General features: G+C 44.5%; 1 protein-coding gene across 3 annotated transcripts in view; it reads left to right on the forward strand.

Moving 5' to 3' along the window:
* Nucleotides 1-23,933, forward strand: part of LPCAT1 (lysophosphatidylcholine acyltransferase 1) — a 579,323-nt gene that overhangs the window by 235,827 nt on the left and 319,563 nt on the right. The window lies entirely within an intron of this gene.

Genomic DNA, 23,933 nt, shown 5'->3' on the forward strand with positions numbered 1-23,933 from the left:
TCATGAAGAAGTGCATGGAGTGCTGACTGGGCCATCTGAAAAGCATGTTTATAAGACAGGGTAGGATTCTGAAGGACCAAAAGTCTACTATCCCGCACCTTGCATTCAAGAACCAAGATTTTTTCCGTCAGCATTTTCTTACGTCGCGCGCAGTAAGCTATCACAGCCCCTCGGAGCACTGCCTTGGCAGCCTCCCAAAACAAAGTTCCATTATCCACATGGTCCCCATTAAATTCCACATAGTCCCGCCACTGCTGCTCCAAGTAAGATTTAAAGTCCGGGTCCAAATAAAGTGCTATCGGGAATTGCCAGTGCTTCCCTCCCCCCAGAGCGCCAGCCGAGAAGCTGATGTCCATCCACACCATGGTATGATCCGAGAGAGCCAGTACTCCAATCTCAGCCGCATGAACCGCATAAAAGGAGGAGCGCGAGAGGAAAATATAATCTATTCTAGAGGAGGAATTATGCACTTTAGACGTATGAGTGAAATCCTGCTCCCCTGGGTGTAGGGTCTGCCAGACATCCACTAGATCCAAAGCCTCCAACCAAGCGGCAAGCCCATTATCAGACCTACCGGAGGTGTGAGTTGATACCTTAGAGGAATCCAGAAGCGGATCTAGTATAGAGTTAAAATCCCCCAAAAAGATTTTCTGAGACTCATGGATTTTGTGATACAGACAGCAGTACCCCCAATAGTGTCCTATAAAAGGACCGCTGTGCACTGTTGGGTGCGTATACGGACATCAAAATTACAGGGCGCTGATTAAGAGAACCCTGGACAATAACATAGTGTCCCTCTGGATCTGAGAGGACCCTAGATGCAGTAAAAGACACCGATTTGCGGATCAACAGTGCCACCCCAGCCCTAGTTTTGGAGGAAGAGGCCGAGTAACACTGCCCCACCCAGGATTGACACAATTTACCATGTTCCCGTTAGTCTCCTGCAGTCCAGCTATATCAGCCTGATGTCTGGCTAGGCTCTGCAAGATCTTAGTTCTCTTGATAGGAGAATTGATACCAGATACATTCCATGACACACACCTCAAACCCTTCTTAACAGGCATAAGAAAGAAAAAGGAAACCAGATATACCAAAAGAGACAAAGAGCACAAAACAGCTGCCGAGAGTCCCAGCCCATCCCCCAGCAGCGCAGTCTCCACATCACTTCCTCACAGGAATCAACAACATACACACAGGTCAGGTGCCTTCCCCCTACCCCCCTCCTGAACTCCCCACTCCCTCCTCCCACCCAACCCCCCCAACAGACCAAAAACCACTACACCAAGAAAGACTCCATGTGGCCAGAAGCCCCCCCTCACAGCTCCTGAAAAACAGAGCCCAAGCTTCCAAGAAGGAAAGAAATTAAAGACAATGTTTGAAATAGAACAGTATATATCAAAAAATAGTTCCCCATCCCCACTGAGTCCGTGTCAGTGTAGAGCAGTGTTCTTCAACCTTTTTACACCCATGGACCGGCAAAAAAAAAAGAATTATTTTGTGGACCGGCAAACTACTAGGACTAAAATTTAAAAACCTCGTTTCCACCCCATCTCCGCGAGCTCGGTCTCCACAAATCATCTGATCCCATCCACACAAGCCTCAGTTATGATTTTATATTGAATGTATTTTATTAAAGTATAAAAAGAAACAATATTCTGTACAATTGTCATTTTATAAATACAAATAATTCAGAGCAAGGATCAACAAAACCCCTGTCTCCCCTCCCCTTCACATATATCCCCTCTACTAACAAGCCAAATTATTACAGAATGCTACACAGAAATATCATGCTAACAGAATACTGCAGTCACACATGACAGAAATAGTTTTAGGGGAGTGCAACTAGGGCAACTGCCCCCTGGTCAGAGAGCGCCCTAAGCCAGCTGGAAGCTAAAGAAGCACTTCCTGTGTTTTGAAGTCCCCAGTTATGTCTAACACCAGCTCTAGCAGGATATATATTTCAAATCTGATATATTCTAATCACAAAATAGAAATAAAATTATTTTTTTCTACCTTTTGTCATCTCTGGTTTCTGCTTTCAATCTTCTTTTCACTCTCTTCCTTCCAGCGTCTGCCCTCTCTGTCTCTTCAATCCAGCATCTGCCCCTTCCATCCACTGTCCTCTCCCCCTTCTATATGGTATCTGTCTTCTTTCTATGCCCCTCTCCCCTTTCCATCCAGCTTGTACCCCTCTCTCCTTTTTACATGATTCATTCCAGCTTCATTGCTCTCTTCATTTTTATCTCTCCTACACCAGATCTATCATCGTTGTCCCTCTCTGCTTATTTTTCTGCTGACCCCTTCCTATCATTAATCTCTCTACTTTCTCATGCCTGTGTCTCCCCTTCCCCTCCTCTAATCTCTCTGTCAGCTGTTTCCTTCCTTTTTTCATTCTCCCTTCCCTCCTCCTCCTGTCCAGCAGTAACTCTCTTCCCTTCCTCCCCTCCCAGCAGCATCTCTCCTTCTCCCTCTCCAGTAGCAGCTGTCCCTTTTTTCTCTTGCCAAGCAGATCCCCAGACTCCTTTCCCTCCTCCCCTCCCAGCAGCATCTCTCCTTCTCCTTCCCTCCAGGTCCAGTAGCAGCTGTCCCTTTTTTCCCCTTGCCCGGCAGCTTCCCAGATTCATTTCCCTCCTCCCCTCCCAGCAGAATCACTCCTTCTCCCTCTCCAGTAGCAGCTGTCCCTTTTTTTCCTTGCCCAGCAGCTTCCCAGATTCCTTTCCCTCCTCTCCTCCCAGAAGCATCTCTCTTTCTCCCTCTCCAGTAGCAGCTGTCCCTTTTTTTCCTTGCCCAGCAGCTTCCCAGATTCCTTCCCTCCTCCCCTCCCAGCAGAATCACTCCTTCTCCCTCTCCAGTAGCAGCTGTCCCTTTTTTTCCTTGACCAGCAGCTTCCCAGATTCCTTTCCCTCCTCCCCTCCCAGCAGAATCACTCCTTCTCCCTCTCCAGTAGCAGCTGTCCCTTTTTTTCCTTGACCAGCAGCTTCCCAGATTCCTTTCCCTCCTCCCCTTCCAGCAGCATCTTTCCTTCTCCCTCTCCAGTAGCAGCTGCCCCTTTTTTTTCTTGCCCAGCAGCTTCCCAGATTCCTTTCCCTCCTCCCCTCCCAGAAGCATCTCTCCTTCTCCTTCTCCCTCTCCAGTAGCAGCTGTCCCTTTTTTTCCCTTGCCCAGCAGCTTCTGATAATGGCTTTCTCCCCTGCCAGCAGCTCTTCTTACTTCCCAGCGCAGCGATTCAGGAAGGCAGCCTCAGGTCCTTTGTTGGGTCGCGCTGCCTCTAAGGAAAGAGGAAGTTGCATCATCAGAGGCAGCCGTGACTCAGCAAGAGCCCCGAGGCTGTCTTCGTGAATCGCTGCGCTGGGAAATAAAGGAGAGCTGCAGAGAGGGGAGAAAGCCACTGTTGGAGGCTCCCCAAGATCTCTCCGGCTCAGCGCAGACTTCAGATGTTGATCTTGCCGGCCCTGCGCGGACCGGCAGGAAGTTGAAGTAAGTCAATCTTGCTGGCCCTGTGCGGACCGGCAAAAATTTCCTGCGGACCGACACTGGTCCGCGGACCGGCTGTTGAAGAACTGTGGTGTAGAGGATACATAGCCAATGCAAGCAGGGGAGCAGAAATAAAGAAATAAAAATGTCAATAAGAAGGCAAACCGCTGCAGCAGCAGCAAGACAAAAATGTCACATCAAACCTGCATAAACTGGAACAAGTAAAAATAGTCCAGGTCCCAAACCGGATTCCCCAAGTAGAAGTCTCCCTCACTCTCCAGGGTCTCCGAGTCAAATGTGCATACCCTCCGCAGAGACAAAAAAGGCTGATCAAGCTCCCGGCAGCAGGTCAGGGAACCACGTGGTCAGCTGGGTTCTGGCCGCCGCACATGTTTCAAACACCACCGGTGTGCCATTGTAGATAACCCGGAGCTTAGCAGGGAATTGCAATGTGAATCGAATCTTCTTCTCCGTGAGGGCAGTGCAGATTGGCGAAAAGCTTCGTTGAAGAGCAGCCACCTTGGAAAAGCAGGATATGATGGTTTTGAAACTGAAGATCTTTTCGCTGGCGGAAATTTTTAAGGAGCAGATCTTTTATGGCAAAATTCTATATATGAACTATCACCACTCGTGGTTTTGCCATCCCCTCCTGTTTCCTGCCCAGTCTATGAGCCCTCTCAATGCGAAGCGGGCCAAAAGCAGGGGAAACCAGTAATTCCTCAGCCAGCCATTTCTCCAGGGCAGGCAGGAGATCCGCATCCGAAATAGTTTCTGGGATACCCACCAGACGCAAATTATTGCGCCTTGAGCGGTTCTCCAAATCGTCCAGTTTGTCGGTGGCACTCACCACCGTGCTTTTAAGCTGGCGTAGCTCCTCCTGCACCTGGGTAATCACGTCCTCTGCGGTGCCCACACGGTGTTCCACCTCAGTCACTCGTGTGTTAAAATCAGCCACAGAAGCAGAGAGCATCTCCAACGATTCCTGAACTTTATCAAGCCAGGAACCCAGAGCTAGAACCACGGCATCCATGAGCCGTGATACCATATCCTCACCCACGAGGTCTGGTGCTTCTGCCTGGCCCGCCATCAGGCCCTGGGCCTGATTTTAGCCGTTCCCGCTCCTTCCTGCCACTTTTTGTTGCCATATCAGTGCTGTTTTTGAGCACAAATTTGTCCATAGACCCGAGGGCAGCAGTGGTCTAGCGCTTGGATAAATCCGCTCATAGAATTTAGTTCAAAAGGGCGTATTTGGAGGGAGAACTTCGGAGCTCAGAGAGAAAACGTCTTCCCTGTGCTCTGCACGGCCACGCCCCCTCAAAAATAAGTTTAACCTAACCTCTACTCCAAGGGTGCCCAGGGGTGCCCAATACGTCGATCGCGATCGACTGGTAGATCAGGAAGGCAACGTGAGTCGATCGCGGAGCCAATCCCGGGCTCCGTGATAGACTGGTGTTGCCGTCCCGATCTAATGGGCCGATCAGCCTTCCTCTCCCCGACGTCAAAAACGATGACGCCGGACATCCGGGCAGCTTTTTCATTTTTACAGTTTAATCTAGTTTTTGTCATTTCGGGAGATAACAGCGGCAGCAGCCTGAAAAAGAAATCATCCTGGCCAGGGTCGGTGTCATGTTCCAGAGCTTCTACCTCTTTCAGCAGCCTCTCCCTTTTACCTGCATCCGGCCACACCCCCTGCTCCGCGGCTCTCTTTGGCAACTCGTCAGCAGCAGCAATCGACACAAGCTTCTGACGTCGGGGCCTACCCTCTGCGAGTCCCGCTTAATTTGTTTCAACTTCCTTTTTCCACAAAGGCGGGACTTGTAGAGGGAAGGCTTCGATGTTGGCATCCTGTCTTGATCGCCGCTGCTGACAAGTTGCTGAAGAGAGCCGCGGAGCGGGGGTGTTGCCGGTTCAGGTAGAAGGGAGAGGGCCAGATGCAGGACTCATGGGTGAGGGAGGAGAAAAAGAAAGAGGGAGGGGAGGGAAACAAAAGGAAATATGTCATACCGGGCTGGGCCAAGTGGAGGGAGGGTGGAAAGATTCTGGCTATAGGGTGGAGTAACAAAGGAAAAGGGGGGAAAGCTGAAAATGGAGATAGTGACACAAAGAAGAGAAAGGGTAAGCAGGACCTACTTAATAAGGATAGAGATATAGAGGGGACATGCTGAAAGCAGGGGTGGTAGTGGTTTAACACAGAGAGAGAAATCCTGAAAAGGGGTTACATGGGTTTACAGAGGGAGGCAATGCTGAAAGAGGCTAGAATGGCACACAGAGGGAATACTACTGAAATGGAGGGTTGATGGGGATGCAGTTGGAGCAATGCTGAAAGGGGGAGAGGAGATAGAGACACAGAGAGGGAGCAATGCTGAAGAGAGGTAGTGCTGAAAAAGAGGAGGGGAAATAGAGACACATAAGTAATGCTGATAAAGGGGGGGAGATAAAGACATTGAAACATGTGAACATGGGGTAAAGACAAGGACAGAGACAAATGAAGATTCTGAAAAAGTAGTGAGATAGGGATATATGTGAGATGGACACAAAGAAGGGTGATGCTGGAAAAGAGGTGGAATGGTAATTCTGTCAAACACAGAAATGCTGGATCAAGGAGAGATGGGGCTCAGGCTGGATGGAATGGGGAGAAATGCCTGGCTGGCCCGGAACTTCCTCTTCTATGTCAGAATTGACGTTGGGGAGCAGAATGCTGGTCAACGCGACGCTTCTGCAGGGAGAGCTTGGGGCGGCGGTGGCTTGGGGGCCTGTTCTCCAATGGTGGTGGCAAACCTAGTGGCTTGGGGGAGGGCAGGGAGAAAGAAAGAAAGGGGGCAGGCAGGGAGACAGAAAGAAGGGGGAACAGGGAGACAGAAAGAAAGGGAGCATGGAGAGAGAAAGAAAGGGAGGCAGGGAGACAGAAAGAAAGAAAAAGTTGGCGGAGAGAATGAGGTCTGGAGGAGAAGAAGCATACAGGAGGCTGAAAAAAGGGAAGAAATATTGGATGCACAGTCAGAAGAAGAAGGTGCAACCTGAGACTCATGAAATCACCAGACAACAAAGGTAGGAAAAATGATTTTATTTTCAATTTAGTGATCAAAATGTGTCATTTTGAGAATTTCTATCTGCTGTCTATATTTTGTACTATGGCTCCCTTTTACTAAACCGCAATAGCGGTTTTTAGAGCAGAGAGCCTATGAGCATCGAGAGCAGCGCGGGGCATTCAGCGCAGCTCCCTGCACTAAAAACTGCTATCGAGATTTAGTAAAAATGGAGGGGGGTATATTTGTCTATTTTTGCATGGTTGTTACTGAGGTGACATTGCATAGAGTGATCTGCCTTGACCTCTTTGAAAAAAAACCCGGAATATGAATGATAATTAACATTTTCTCTGCCTTTCAGTGTGCTTTGTGTTTTGTGTTTTTTATTTTATTGTTGGTAGATCATTTTGACTTGGTCATTTTAAAAGTAGCTCACAAGCCCAAAAAGTGTGGGCACCCCTGCTCTACTCAGTGTCAGCTCTGCCATGCAGTTGATTATTATCAGAATGTTCTGTTGGCTTAACCAGAGTGAGCAACAGCTATGGAAGATTACATCCATCATATCTAATCTTGGACAAACCAAGATTACATCAAAGTTATCAGTATTTAAGAGTAGCAAACAAAAGACCTGGGCAGAAAGAAGCCTGTTAACAGACTTGATAAGATGTACTAAGGTCAGGTAGTTAGGGAAGAAAATGACCCCAGATACAGTGTCAGAGTGAATCTAGAAATTTAACAGTGACTCCAATTTATGAGTGACAATTCTCACCCCACATCTTAGTTACCAGTATTTCAACCCATTTACAAAAATATAATTTCTTGTTGTTATTTTCTGAACCAAGTCTCAAATTTATGAAATAAGGGGCTGAGAAGATCAGTAGGTATATTAAAATAGGGGCGTACCCAATTGAGAGTGCCCAAGATTTGTTGTAGTTCAACATATGTGATTGTAGAATTAAGTTTTAAAGTAATAATGGTAGGAGCTGCATACGATTGTAGTAATTTGTGACCCAAATAGATATAAGAATACTGCTTTTGAATTTTTTCAGGTGCAATGCACAATCCGTAATGTTTTAAATGTGTGGTCAAACTCAGAAATGCATTCTGTTTTTATTTTTTGCGCTGCTATTAAGATGTCATCTATTTTATGATATATTAAGGCTTTGGGAGTATTTGCTCTGAAAATTTGCAATGCTTGAGAAACATATATCTGACACAGAGTGGGACTGTTTAACATCCCTTGTGGCAATACTGTCTACTGATACCTCTGAGTTGGTTGACTATGATTAAGAACAGGCACAGTGGACACAAATTTTTCTTTATCATCTGGATGTAGAGGAATGGTAAAAAAACAAACTTTAAGGTTTATTACCAAAATCTCCCATTGTATTGGGATTATGTTAGGATTGGGAGTTCCACATTATAAAGGGCCCATTGGTTGAATGCATTGATTTATTTTCCTAAGATCATGCAGTAATCGCCATTTACCTGATTTTTTTTCTTTATTACAAACACCGGAGAATTCCAAGGGCATGTCGTAGGCTCTATGGCCCTGATTCTCCAAAAGTGCGTCCCGATTTTAGGCAGCTGTAGGCGTCCTACAGCTTTCTAATCAGCCAATCGGGATGCACGTTTTTTAAACAAATGCTTCCCAGGCAGGCCGCCTATATTGAAGGCGAGGCCCGCAAGACACCTAAGCTCGCCTAAGGCCTTAGGCGAACCTAGGCGGCCCTACGCGTCTCCCTAGTAGAGGAAGAGACGCTTACAATGTAGGCCAACAAAATGCTGGTCTACATTGTAAGTAGACGCGGCCGCTATACTTATTGCGGCAAGGGATCTCTCTGCTGCTATAAGTATAGCGGGCCGCGGCCGCCTGTCCAATTGCTGGCAGGAGGGTGCCCAAACCCTCCTGCCAGAAGATGCCCCCCCGACACTACCGATCGCTGGCAGGAGGGTGCCCAATCCCTCCTGCCAGAAGATGCCCCCCCCCGACACTACCGATCGCTGGCAGGAGGGTGCCCAATCCCTCCTGCCGGAAGATGCACCCCCTCCGCCCCCCCCCCCCCATGCTAACAGCCCTCAAACCTCCCCCCAACCAAACTAACCTTTCCTTGTTGGCCAGACGGGACTTGCCCGTCCAGCCGGCAGGCCAGTCTCGTCGAAATGAGGCGGGCCTGCCCCTTCCCGGCCCATCCTTCCAAAGCCTAAGGCCTGATTGGTCCAGGCTCTAGAAGCCTGGACCAATCAGGCCTTAGGCATAGCGGGTCTGCCCATCCCCACTTAATCTAAGGTCTGATTGGCCCATGCTCTAGGCGCCTGGGCCAATCAGGCTTTAGACTTAGTGGGGATGGGCGGACCCGATATGCCTAAGGCCTGATTGGTCCAGGCTTCTAGAGCCTGGGCCAATCAGGCCTTAGGCTTCGGAAGGATGGGCCGGGAAGGGGCGGGCCTGCCTCATTTTGATGAGTCTGGCCTGCCAGCTGGACGGGCAAGTCCCGTCTGGCCAGCAAGGAAAGGTTAGTTTGGTTGGGGGGAGGTTTGAGGGCTGTTAGCGCGAGGGGGGGGTGCGTCTTCCGGCAGGAGGGATTGGGCACCCTCCTGCCAGTGATCGGTAGTGTCGGGGGGGGGGGGGCGGTCGGTAGTGTCGGGGGGGGGGGCGGTCGTTAGTGTCGGGGGAGCATCTGCTGGCAGGAAGGATTGGGCACCCTCCTGCCAGCGATCGGTAGTGTCGGGGGGGGCGGTCGGGGGGTGGTGGTCGGGCCTCGCCTTCAATATAGGCGGCCTGCCTGGGGAGCATTTTTTTTTTTAAAACGTGCATCCCGATTGGCTGATTAGAGAGCTGTAAGACGCCTACAGCTGCCTAAAATCGGGACGCACTTTTGGAGAATCAGGGCCTATATGTTTAGCAAAAAAAAACCAAAACTTTGTGGAGTGACGATGTTCCTAAAAGGACTTTATTTGAAAGAGTCAAAGTTCCAAAGTTACACCAAAATCATCCACATAAAATAATTTCATCCACATAAAAATAGGTTATCCACATAAAAGCCTTAAAGGACCTAGTCCGCTAGGGATACAGGACCCAACATGGTCCACGTTTCGACAAAAAGTCTTCTTCAGGGGTCCCTGAATACGTGGAAAAGTGACACTTCCTGTAGACCTTTCTATTGCAAACGCAAGCAGTGTCTCACTTCTGGTTTACCACACAATTGTTTCCCATGTATTCACTTTTTGTCGAAACGTGGATCGTGTTGGGTCCTGTATCCCTAGTGGACTAGGTCCTTTAAAGCTTTTATGTGGATAACCTATTTTTATGTGGATGAATTTATTTTTATGTGGATGAAATTATTTTATGTGGATGATTTTGGTGTAACTTTGGAACTTTGACTCTTTCAAATAAAGTCCATTTAGGAACATCGTCACTCCACAGAGTTGTAATTGATGTAAAGCTTCTAACTTTGTCTGGGTTAATGGCCATTGCTCCTTCCATTGTGGAATTTCAGTCAGTCACTTTAAAGGCAAGGCTATTTAATATATTCATAAATGATCTAGAAACAGGGACGAAGCGTGAGATAAAAACATTTGCGGATGACACCAAACTATTTATTGGAGCTCGGACTAAAGAGGACTGCGAAGAATTGCAAAGGGACTTGAACAAAATAGGGGAACGGGCAACGAGATGGCAGATGAAGTTCAACGTTGAGAAATGTAAAGTATTACATGTGGGAAACAGAAACCCGAGATACAACTATACGATGGGAGGGATGTTATTAAATGAGAGTATCTAAGAAAGGGACTTGGGGGTAATGGTGGACATGACAATGAAGCCGACGGCACAGTGTGCAGCGGCCGCTAAGAAGGCAAACAGAATGCTAGGCATAATCAAGAAGGGTATTAACAACCAGAACGAAAGAAGTTATCCTGCCATTGTATCGGGCGATGGTGCGTCCGCATCTGGAATACTGCGTCCAATATTGGTCACCATACCTTAAGAAGGACATGGCGTTACTTGAGAGGGTTCAGAGGAGAGCGACGCGATTGATAAAGGGGATGGAAAACCTTTCATACGCTGAGAGATTGGAGAAACTGGGTCTCTTTTCCCTGAAGAAGAGGAAACTTAGAGGGGATATGATAAGAGACTTACAAGATCATGAAGGGCGTAGAGAGGGACAGATTCTTCAAACTTTCAAATAAAAGAACAAGAGGGCATCCAGAAAAGTTGAAAGGGGACAGATTCAAAACGAATGCTAGGAAGTTCTTCTTTACCCAACGTGTGGTGGACACCTGGAATGCGCTTCCAGAGAGCGTAATAGGGCAGAGTACGGTACAGGGGTTCAAGAAAGGATTGGACAATTTCCTGCTAGAAAAGGGGATAGAGTGGTATAGATAGAGGATTACTGCACAGGTCCTGGACCTGTTGGGCTGCCGCGTGAGCGGACTGCTGGGCACGATGGACCTCAGGTCTGACCCAGCAGAGGCATTGCTTATGTTCTTATGTATGTGCAATACGGTATTGAATTGTAAAAACAAATCCCTCTCCCAGAGATTTAGATAGACTTGTAAGATATATGGTCTGATAGTTACTGTCTGCTTTGTTCCTTCTACCGTAACTGTTAGCCAATATTTACTTTGCTTAGCCTCTTGCTTTCCTCCAATTCCCCATACTTGCTTTACTGTTAGCCAATATTTACTTTGCTTAGCCTCTTGCTTTCCTCCAATTCCCCATACTTGCTTTACTTGATCAATGGGCCATTCCGATGGCCATTGATTCAGAGCTATCACAGTGACATCAGCTCCAGTATCTAATAACCCTTGAAATAAAATGTTATTGAAATATACATTCACCAAAGGACGACTATCACTTATTATTTGTGTAAGAGAATATACCTGCTTTGTAGTAGAACCAAATCCTTGATTAAAATGAACCTCTTTTCCTCCTGCAGGTGAGATGAATGGCAACAAGATTAATTGTGCAAATGATTCTCCTGAACACACAGTTTGGGAAATGTTAGTCCAAATTTGTATCTTTATATTTCCTTTGTAATCAGCATCTATCACTCTAGGAATTATAAATATACCCTTTAGGGCAGCAGAAGATCTGGGTAATACCAATCCTACAGAGTTAGGAGGTAAAGGTCCCGAAAGCTGAGATTCCAATCGATATATTTCTCCTGCTATTTTCAATTCCTGTTCTGCTTGAATATATAAGTCTGTGCCCGCACTTTGAGCTGTTTCAGATTTTGAATTTAACACAGTTGGCTTTGCGCTTGAAATTTCAAGGGGCATGTTATTGTAGTCTCTTTTTATACCGGGGAAAGAGACCTGCCCGATGGGAAGTTTCCCGAAGGGTTGTGTCCTGAACGACATTGGTTAGCCCAATGATATCCCTTCTTAATTTTGGACAAATACTAGGGGATCGCCCCCTGTTCAATACGGGCGGTTTATTAATATTTGCCTTGCAGTTTCATTTGAAATGTCCTGGTTTCCCACAGCCTTAACAATTGCCTTTTGGAGTTGAACTTTTTTGTACTGCAGCAGCCAAAAGGCTCATTTGATACGTTTGAGTGCCAATATCAGCACAGTCTCACAGCATATCTGCTAAGGTAATATCTGCCCTGTTTTCTTAACCTTGTAATGCTTTATGACAAGCTAAATTAGCATTGTCTTTGGCTAATTTCATAATTAAATCATTTTGAGCCTCATTATTATCTACTTGTCTCTGTATTGCTTCCTGCAACCTGTTTATAAAATCAATATAAGGCTCAGTAGCTCCCTGTTTGATGCTAGCATAACTTTTAACTGGTGTTCCTAAGGCTGGTACTTTATGATATGCTCGGAATGCACACTGACTTCAGTGTTTCTATTGGAAGTACACATTGTTGGGGAATAGTGGAGAAATTTCCTGTTCCATATAACTGATCTGGGGTATAAAGCCCTCCAGAATGTAAAGCTCTTCATTGAGCTTCCCTTTGATATTCACTATGCCACATAACATATTGACATGTAGTCAATACCATGTGCATAATGTCTTTCCAATCTTGTGGTATTAAGGTATGTGCCCCAGTCAGGGTTTCAAATAACCCGGCTGTGAAATTACTTCATAAACCTGTCTCAGAAATAGATTTACGAATTTCTCGCAACATTGCAAAGGATAATGGTTAATAATTAACTATCTGTCCTGGCCCATTAGGATCTTGGGCAATGTTCCCTCTAAGGATTGATGAGGTGTATGCAAAAAAAAATATGCATGAGCGACAAGTTACATACTCCACAAATTTATGAGCAGGCGCGGAGGACGAGTGCCCGTGAGATTGTGGGAGGGTTAAATACTCAAAACTTAGAAGAATAACATTTTACTTAAAGCTTTTGCTTCGCCAGCTTTCTGGTATCTTTACATACAGTGGCGTACCTAGCATATGTAACACCTGGAGCCCATCATTTTTTGGCACCCCCCCCCATCTGTACGAAAAACATGATTTTTAATAACAGTACCTAGGAAAAGGCAGCATCTTACATATTGCAGTGAGCGGTACATCAATACACCCATTGTAAAACTAAACAAGCCAGACCAGCACAGATCAATCCTGCACTGTCAATCCTAACAGAAAACCATGTCTTTAGAACACACAGAACACAGAAAACACCTTCGCCTAGTATGGAATATGTCATCACAAACTAACCCCTTCCCCTTTTACAAAACTGGATTTTAGCCACGGTGGTAACAGCTCTAATGCTCATAGAATTCTGAGCATCAGAGCTGCTACCACCACGGCTGGCGCTAAAAATCGCTCCACAGTTTTGTAAAAGGGGAGATAAAATAGAAATACACAGACAAAGGTTAAATTGAATCAGCAAGAAGCTGGACTCTGCATAAAATGCAACACCACAGAAACAATGACATATGTCTCCTAAAGCAATAAATAAATAGAAACTTTTTGGGCTTGCGAGCTACTTTAAAATGACCAAGTCAAAATGATCTACCAACAGTAAAATTAAACACAAAGCACACTATACGCTGAGAAAATGTTAATTATCATTCCTATTCTGGGGTTTTTTCAAAGAGGTCAAGGCAGATGACTCTATGCATTGTCACCTCAGTAACAACCATACAAAAATAGACAAATATACCCCCCCTTCCTTTTTATTAAACCACAATAGCAGTTTTTAGCGCAGGGAACTGCGCTAAATGCCCAGCGCTGCTCTCGACGCTCATAGGCTCCTTGCACTAAAAAACACTATTGCGGTTTATAAAAGGGGGCCATAGCGCAAAATATAGACAGCATATATAAATTCAGACACATTTTGATCACTAAATTGAAAATAAAATCATTTTTTCTACCTTGTCTGGTGATTTCATGAGTCTCTGGTTGCACTTTCATCTTCTGACTGTGCATCCAATCTTTCTTCCCTTCTTTCAGCCTGTATGCTTCCTCTCCTCCAGACCTCATTCCCTCCCCTAACTTTTCCTTCCTCTCTCCCTGCCCTTTCTTTCTTTTTTCTCTCTTGATGCCCCCTTTCTTTTTTTCTGTTTCCCTTCTGTCTCCCTGCCTGCCCCCTTTCTTTCTTTCTTTCTTTCTTTCTTTCTTTCTTTCTTTCTTTCTTTCTTTCTTTCTTTCTTTCTTTCTTTCTTTCTTTCTTTCTTTCTTTCTTTCTTTCTTTCTTTCTTTCTTTCTTTCTCCCTACCCTCCACAAAGCCACTGCTGCCACCATCGGGGGAAACAGGCCCCAAAGCCACCGCCGCAGCTGCCTCAAGCTCTCTCTGCTTCCCACCATCGGACTGCCCCCCCCTTGGTACGCCACATTTCAGGCGGCAGTGTGGAGCGGCGGATGAAAAAAACAAGGCTCCAAGGAGGATGCAGGCACAGCGTTGCCCGAGGAGAACGATAAACGCCGGACTCGTGCCGCTTCCGTCCCCTTTCGCGGTGCCGCACCAGCGCTTGGCCTGAGCCGCCACCGCCGCCGCTTCATCTCACCTCCCCCCGCTCTCGATTCCAGTCGTGCCCATTGCGTATTGTAATGAGCGACTCGAGAAAATTTATGAGTGTCGCCAATGAAAATAGTGAGCGATCACTCATGCGCTCAGCTTAGAGGGAATTCTTGGGCATATGTGACTGGGTAGGCTTGAATTAAATCTTTCATATCCTCTGCTTCCAATTGCCCTTCCTCTCTGGCCTTTTTTTATCATTGCTTGAAATGCACTTAAAGGGTGCGCTAATGTTTCTTCTTTTTTTGCACTTAAAGGAGCTGGAGGTAACTGTGCGGGAGGTATGATTTTTGGATATATGTTCTGACTGGAATAGGGGGAAATGGTTAATGAGACGGTTAACACCTTTGACGACGCCTCAATTCTTACCTTTTCCAAGGCACCTTTACACTTCTGCCATACCATTGTAGGCTCAGCATACAATGTTTTCCCAACTCTAATCCAATCTTCTAATTTTAGAAATCCCTCTTCCGGATACCAGGGGCAGTGCTCTCCTATCTCCTGTACTAAACATTTTAACTGCGAATCAGATACCTCTCTATCTGTATGTCTCAGAATATACTTCAATTCTTTCACATGAGCACGCTGTAAATCTGATTTCAAAATATTTTATTGGAAGTTTTTAGTTTAAACAATCGATAACAGAAGAAAAAAGAAACCAAGTAAACATATCTGATCCTAAAACAGCATCACCAAGCAATACAGGAACAAAGTATGTATCAACATCCATAAAAAATTGAACTGGCTAGATGCACAAGGTGATCCCATAAAGGGTGAAGGGCAACCTGGAGTGGGAGAGAAAGAGAAGAAAGTAAAAGAAGCAGGATAGAAACGAAGACAAACCAGCATGAGTAAAGAAGTAATTAATAAGCTTAAGATAGAGAAATGTACTGAGAGTTAGACAAGTCAGTAATAGAATGTCAACAGTTAAGGAGAGAATTGCGTAATAGGATCCCAGAGCTTGGAAACAATTTTATATCGATGGGAAAATTCTGCTGCTTTTGTTTCATAGAGATGTATCATAAGTACAGTATGCCACCAAAAGGTAATATTGAGTGAGTCTGCAGATTTCCAGTTATGGAGAATCATTTGGATTGTAATGGCAATTAAAATATTGAGAAGAGATTGTTGTTCGGAGGTGAGGACATCATTAATAGCCAGAGATCTATACAATAAAATATTGAGGGAGAAGTCAGATTGAATCAGAAGAATGAGTTTAATGGTATTCCAAACACTGGTCCAGAAAGGGACAAGGATAGGACAAGCAAATATCATGTGTTGAAGGTTTCCAATGTCAGATAGGCAGTGCCAGCAAAGGTTCGAGTCCCGAAGCCCTGCTCAAAACATTTTATTGGGAGTCCAAAAGACCTTATAGGACAGGAAGAACAGGGATTGAGACATACTAGAAGCTAATCTGGTCTTATCATAAATCTAAAATACGCCCAATAATAAAAAGAGAACATTTCACAAGAGGCTGTATTAACCCAATAGAATACTGGTCACAATACGAACTGCAATCAGAGATAGAAGAAGGAATCAATTTCTGGGATCACTGGATGACAACCAGCACATCCATTTTAGACAAAATCGCCCCTATACGTAATAGCAAAAGCAATGCAAATAAATATAACAAATGGTTTGAACTTCTAAAAATGAAACAACTAGCTAGACGACTAGAAAGAACTTTGAAAAAAACAGGAGAACTAGCTGACCGTAACAAATGGAGAGCTAACATAAAAATCTACAAACAAATGATAAAAGACAAACGTAAAGCATTCTACTCAGTTAAAATCAACTCATCTTGTAATGGCTCACAAGGAATCAATACAAAAGAGCTATTCAACCTGATCACAAATTTATTTGACACCGCTCGCTACACCACATCCACACACAACACTAAGTTACCCTCTGCAAATGACTTAGCACTGTACTTCGATTCAAAAATTAAAAACCTTAGAATCCATTGTTCAACTAACGACCCTAGTGATCATCAAATAGCTCTCACCCAAGGAAATGATATACCGGCAGACATGATCTGGAGCTCCTTTCAAGATTTAGAGTGGAATAATTACACCCGACTATATACCAAATACTCTAAATCAGGGGTGCCCACACTTTTTGGGCTTGCGAGCTACTTTTAAAATGACCAAGTCAAAATGATCTACCAACAATAAAATTTAAAAAAAACACAACGCACACTGTACGCATAGAAAATGTTAATTATCATTCATATTCCAGGGTTTTTCAAAGAGGTCAAAGCAGATGACTCTATGCACTATCACCTCAGTAACAACCATACAAAAATAGACAAATATACCCCCCTCCCTTTTTACTAAACCACGATAGCAGTTTTTAGAGCGCAGGGAGCTGCGCTGAATGCCCAGCACTGCTCTAGACGCTCATAGGCTCCCTGCGCTAAAAAACTCTATTGCGGTTTAGTAAAAGGGGACCTTAGTGTAAAATATAGACAGCAGATATAAATTCAGACACATTTTGATCACTAAATTTAAAATAAAATCATTTTTCCTACCTTGTCTGGTGATTTCATGAGTCTCTGGTTGCACTTTCTTCTTCTGACTGTGCATCCAATCTTTCTTCCCTTCTTTTAACCTGTATGCTTCCTCTCCTCCAGACCTCGTCCCCTCCCCCAACTTTTCCTTCCTCTCTCCCTGCCCTTTCTTTCTCTCTGCCTCCGTTTCTTTTTTTTTCTGTTTCTCTTCTTTCCTTCTGTCTCCCTGCCTGCCCTTTTTTTTTCTTTCTCCCTGCCCTCCCCCAAGCCACTGCCATCGGGGACCAGGACCCAAACCGCCACCAATAACAGGCCCCAAACCGCCACCAATAACAGGCCCGAAAGCGACGACGCCCCAACCTCTCCCTGCTTCGGCCGACCAGCATCACGATCGAGCTGTTGGGGGAAATGCTGCTGGGTCCTGCCTTCGCGGAAACAGAAAGTAGGCAGGACCCGGCAGCAAGAAGAGGAAATGCTTCACTAATCTGTTTCTCGCCTTAGCCCATAGCGAACGCTTACTTCAGGGCTCTCAACATGTGCTTCCCTTCTCCCCCCCCCCCCGGACATAACTTCCGGTTTCGGAGGGAAGAGAAGAGAAGCCGGCACGCACACGTTAGAGCCACAGAGCATAAGTTCGCTACGGGCTGAAATCTCCAAGCCGGTTTTTTGGGTTTTTTTAATGTTCAGCAGCGGCGGCAGCAGCAGTTGACAGCTGGGCGGACCGCCCAGCTAAAAGGCCCTAGAGAGAACACTGGAGAGGAAGGCTGATCGGCCCGGTAGATCAGGACGGCAACACGAGTCTATCACGGCGATCGACTCGCGTTGCCTTCCTGAGCTACTGGTCGATCGTGATCGACGTGTTGGGCACCCCTGCTCTAAATCCTATTGCGTTCTGGATTCATGCCCCCCAGAAATCATGAAAGCGGCACCTTTAAAATTTAAACTATCGCTGATGCAATACTTGGCTTACAACCTAAAAACTGGGAAGTTTCTCTCTAATAATGGTCACATAATAATAACCCCAATTCTAAAAAATCGAAAAGAATCTTCAGCCCTAATATCCAACTACAGACCGGTAGCATCCATTCCGTTTATTGTAAAAATAATGGAGGGATTGGTACACATCCAACTAATGGATTATCTTGATCTGTTCTCTCTCCTACATGAAACTCAATCCGATTTATAATGCAAAGAAATTTGATCACGTTACACCCCTATTTATCGATGCTCACTGGCTCCCTATAAGCCACCGTATTTTATATAAGGTTTTGCTGCTTATATTTAAAACTTTAGTTTATAATGAGCCTCAGTTTATATCAAGAATGTTAATTCCTTACAATCCCATTCGTTCATTGAGATCATCCTCCCAAAACTTATTAGTCATACCCTCTCTTAAAACAATAGGAATAAGAAGAGCAGACATGTTTTCTGTCATGGGCCCACAATGGTGGAACTCTCTTCCACAATATATCACAATTGAAAGAGATTTACATTCTTTTAAAAAATCTTTGAAAACGCACCTTTTTAAAGGCGCTTTTAATACTTAATATTATATAATTTTTTTCTTAGCATTTTAATTTTTTAACAAACCCTTTCCCTTATGTTTTTTTCCCCGTATTTGTTTTTCTAACTAAAACAGATGTAATCTTTGCCCTTTCTTTCCCTCCATCTCAAGTTTGTCTTGTCTTAAACTTATGTTACTGAGTTTTAATTTGTAGCTCTATATTATATGTTTTACTTATGTACATCGCTTTGTAAACAGATTTAGCGATAAATCAAATGTTAATAAACCTTGAACCTTGACCCTTGATCTTAGACAATCTGCGCCTACTGTTTAGTAAGGGCTTTAATGCCCTGGTTATGCAATTCGATATGAGTTCTGCCTTTGATCTAGTAGACCACGAGAAACTGCTGCAATGCCTAGACGCCATTGGTATCAGTGATGAGGTGCTGAACTGGTTCCGTGGCTTCCTTATATCCCGCACTTATCAGGTACGTTTTAATTATGAGCTTTCAAACACCTGGAGCAATCCATCCGGTGTGCCATAAGGGTCTCCACTATCTCCATTGATCTTCAACGTCTATATGTCCTCACTGGGCATGCAGCTAACCCAGCTGGGAATAAAACTATTTAGTTATGCAGATGAATTTACGATTATCATCTCATTCGCTAATTCTGTCTCTGAAACTATTCCCAAAGCTTCAGAAGCCATAAACGTGATGGAGCACTGGATGACAAACTTTAGGCTCAAACTTAATTCAGAAAAGACAACTTTCTTCGTTGCTTCGCCACATCCGCTTGACACCAAATCACCACTATGTATCAATAAACTTAGTTACCCTATCCAGCCCACCATTAAGATACTAGGTGTAACTTTGGATCAATGCCTAACCATGAAAGACCAGGTAGACTCCTTAATCAGAAAGGGATTCTTTACTCTCTGAAACTCAGATCTATTAAAGCTTACTTTGATACATCGGCATTCAGAACCCTAGTTCAATCCCTCGTACTAAGTCTACTTGACTACTGTAACATCGCTCATTTAGCAATTTCCCAAAAGAATATGCAACGTTTACAATTGATGCAAAATGCAGCAGTCAGACTGATCTTTGGGCTGAGGAAGTTTGACCACGTGACACCCTACTACCGGCAGCTGCATTGGCTGCCAATGGCGGCGCGCGTAAAGTTTAAATTTGCCTGCTTCTGCTTTAAAGCACTACACGGACTTGCCCCTAAATACATAACTGACCTTTTCTTCTTCTCAGCCAACAGTCACAAGAGAAGTTCACATTCCAATTTTGTTTCCCCCCAAGTTCGAGGTTGTAAACTGAAAAAACACCATGAACACCTTCTCTCATACCAAGCGGTATCATGGGGTAAAGACCTAGAACAATTGCTTTCTCCCACTACTTATGGGGAATTTAGGAAACGTCTAAAAACACACTTGTTCCTAAAGCATCTAGACAACTGATCCTCTCTTCTCTCTCCCCTCTATAGTGATTAACTTGTCCTTTTGATCACTCTTTCCTCAACAATGAATTTCCTGTCCTATTAATTCTCTTTCTTCCTCCCCTCTTAAAGTCAATTCAATTTGTTACCTTTGCTTAATCTTCTGTAAACCGCATAGAACTTCACGGTATTGCGGTATATAAGCTGTTATTATTATTATTATAATTAACTATCGGGGCGATGGTCATCTTTATCGCTTCCATACGCACCCACCATGAGAGAGAAAAGGGGTCCAATACTTCAATAGAGCCTCTACTTTAGAAGTAATAGCAGCTAAATTGAGAGACATCATAATATTAGTGTCGGGATGAAAAAGGACACCAGGATATTTCAAAGAAGAGCTCGCACAAGTGAACGAGATTGGACCACAGTCCGAAATAGAAGTGTTATTGAGTGGTAGGATTTCAGATTTATTCCGATTAACACGATAGCCAGAATTTTGTGAAAATTGGGATACCAGCTGGAGCAGGACAGGTATAGATGAAGCCGGTTGTGATAAAAAGATAAGTAAGTCATCTGCATAGGCTAAAGATTTGATTTGAGACAGACCAATAGGGATCCCCATTATATTAGAATGGTGTCGAATGGCTAGTAAAAGAGGTTCAAGAGCTAAATTGAAAAGAAGAGGGGATAAGGGACAACCCTGTCTAGTGCCTCTGTGCAAATGTACAGGAGAAGATAAAGAATCATTAATCCGCAATCTAGAAAAGGGTTTAGTATACAACAGTTGAACCCATCTCACAAAATTAGAGCCACAACCAAACCATCGGAGAGTGGAAAACAGGTGGGTCCATTCTACCATATCAAAAGCTTTTTCTGCGTCGAGAGATGGCTACTATTGGATTAGGGGAGGAGTGTGCAACATCAAGTACAGCATTAAAAGTACGGGCATTATCCCCAATAAAGCGGCCTTTCATGAAACCTACCTGGTCAGGATGAATAAGAAAGCCTAATACTTTATCTAGTCTATACGACAATATTTTAGCTAAAATTTTACAATCAGAATTTAGCAGTGAGATAGGTCTATAGTTCGCGACTTTGATATCATCTCTACCAGGCTTAGGTAAGACGATAATGTGAGCTTCAGAAAAACAGCCTTGATCTTTGGGAAATGCAAAAAGATAATCAAATAGTTGTTTCAGTAAAGGCGCAAGTTCGACAGCAAAAGATTTATACATTTCAATGGGAAGGCCATCAGGACCGGGTGATTTGTGAGAGGATAACGATTTAATCGCTTCTAGTATTTCAGACTCTGCAATGGGAGCCCCAAGGTCAGAGGCCTGAAGTTGAGATAGGGAAGGATGAGCAAGATCCTGGATGAAGTCATCAGTAGATGTAGATAGAGGGGTCTGTGAAGATGTATAAAGAGTCTCATAATACTCAGCAAAAAGTCGAGAGATAGAAGTGTCATCAGTGATTGGGACCCCATCATCGCCAATTATGGCTGCAACTCTAGTGCGTTATTTACGAGTTGCTAAGTATTTAGCCATATATCGACTGGATTTATTGGCGGACATATAAGTACCAGATTTGGAAAGAAGAAAGTCTTGCTGAGCTTTGATACCAGATAATAGATTGTATTCAGCTTTTTTATGAATTAGGTCTGGAGAGAGATGAGTGGATTTGGTGACAGTTAGTTGGGATTCTAGTGATGAAATTTCCTGTTCTAACGCATTCAACTGGGAAGAGTCAGATTTCCTTTTCCAAACCATAAAGCTAATGATTTCCCCCCGCAGGCTAACTTTAAAAGCTTCCCAAATAGTATTAAAAGAAGAGACTGAGGAGAGATTGTTAAGAAAGAAGTCAGAAACAAAAGCTCTAATCTTATCAATGAACACAGTATCAGATAACACAAAGGTATTCAGTCTCCAAATACGTTTAGGAAGCGTATGTTGAAGTTCAATATGTAACCCTATGGTAGCATGATCTGGCAAAATAATGGGGTGAATCTGATAGACAATCCCTTTCTCAATTTTGCATCACTAAAATTTGGTCCAAACTCCACCATGTTATTCAAGATTTAAGTCTGTGTGATCCATGGAGACTATTATACCACGAGGAACACTCTTTCCTTCTATTCTGCTCCTCACCGTTCGTATTCCAGAATCTCTGCTCCCTTTCGTCCGTGTTGCTCAGAGCACGCTGTAAATCTGACAGGGAATTTCCCATACTTACTCGAGGGAATCCCGGAGGATGAGGTGCACCAAGTCTTATCGTCAGACAGAGCAAGCAGGGCAAAGGGTCCCTGTTCGGGCGCCACTTGTAGGGATGGAACACAGCACACACACACACAGGATACGAATCGGGCGGAGGCATTCCCGTGGCAAGCTCCGAGCCCCTTTTATTATGCTTCTATGCTAATGACATCATAGTAACTCCCCTGTGTACATCTCTAATGATTGGTACATGCTTTTACATTGGTACATGCTTTTACATCGTGTCACCCTCAATTCTGCACGTAGGCAATGCCTGATTAACACGTAGACAATACCTGTGTCTTTGCACGTATTCAATGCCTGTCAGCTGATGTCCTATTCCAAATAAGTACTGCTTAAATAAGATAAGGGTTAATTTGTGACAAGTAAGGGAGAGAGAGGGAATGATTCAGCATTCATTTACAGGGTTTGTAATGTCAGTGTGCTGAGCATTATCCTGTTTGAGAATGGCGTCTCTTCACACACATATCCCAATTCATCTGGCTTCCAGGAAATTTTCAAATAAATCAACGTCACTACCAGTACAATGTCCTTCCCTACGGCCTGGCATCTTCTTCCAGAATCTTCATGATTGTAGTGGCCACATCTCTCCTATCACACGGCCTCCAAGTTTTTCTGTACCTGGATGACTGGTTAATCAAGGTTGTATCCTCTCAGGAAGTGGTTCAAGGAACATCTCAGACCATCTTTTTTCTTCAGGTTCTAGGATTCGAAGTAAACTTCCCCAAATCACATCTTATTTCGTCTGAATGTCTTCAATTCATTGGAGCTATCCTAGACACCACTCTCATGAGAGCGTTTTTCCCTCCAGATCTTCTTCAGGCTTTCATTTGCCTTTGTTAGCAACTGCTTCCTCTTCACTCCATCGCTGCAAGGCACACGATGGTTCTGCTAGGCCACATGGCTTCCACTGTGCATGTGACACCACTGGCACGACTACACCTTCGCACTTCTCAATGGATCCCTGCGTCTCAGTGGTCTCAAGTGACGGATCGTCTCTCACAGCATATATCTGTAACGTCATGTCTTCTGCAGTTGCTTCAATGGTGGATGACCTCTTCCAATCTATCCAGAGGTCTCCTTTTTCACTTACCCCCTCATCACAAGGTCATCATGATGGATGCATCCCCTTATGCTTGGGAGGCACATATGGATGATCTTCAGACCCAAGGACTCTGGACCGCCAGAGAACGGAAATTTCACATCAATTTCCTGGAGCTCAGAGCAATGCATTATGCCCTCAAGGCCTTCCATCATCTCCTCTACCCTCAAGTCCTCCTCCTTCGCACGGACAATCAAGTAGCAATGTGCTACATAAACAAGCAAAGAGGCATGGGCTCTCTCCTGTTACGCCAGGAGGCCCAGAAAATTTGGACTTGGGTGACGGCTCACAACCTTTTCTTAAAGGCTGTCTACATTCAAGGGGAGAAGAATTCCCTAGCAGACAACCTCAGCAGAATTCTTTAGCCTCACGATTGGACTCTCAACTCTGCAACTTTCCAGTCCATCTTTGCTCAATGGGGCACTCAAAGTGGACTTGTTTGCGCTCCTCACAATCTCCAGTTTCCCCAGTTTTGCTCCAAGACTTTACTCTCCTCTCTGTTTGGAAGCCAATGCTTTTCTCTTGGATTGGACCGGCCTGTTTCTGTATGCATTCCCTCCAATTCCTCTCATATTGAGAATTCTCTTCAAACTCAAATGAGAGGCTGCCTCCATG

This window comes from Geotrypetes seraphini, chromosome 2 (assembly GCF_902459505.1).
Source record: "Geotrypetes seraphini chromosome 2, aGeoSer1.1, whole genome shotgun sequence".
NCBI lineage: Eukaryota > Metazoa > Chordata > Amphibia > Gymnophiona > Dermophiidae > Geotrypetes > Geotrypetes seraphini.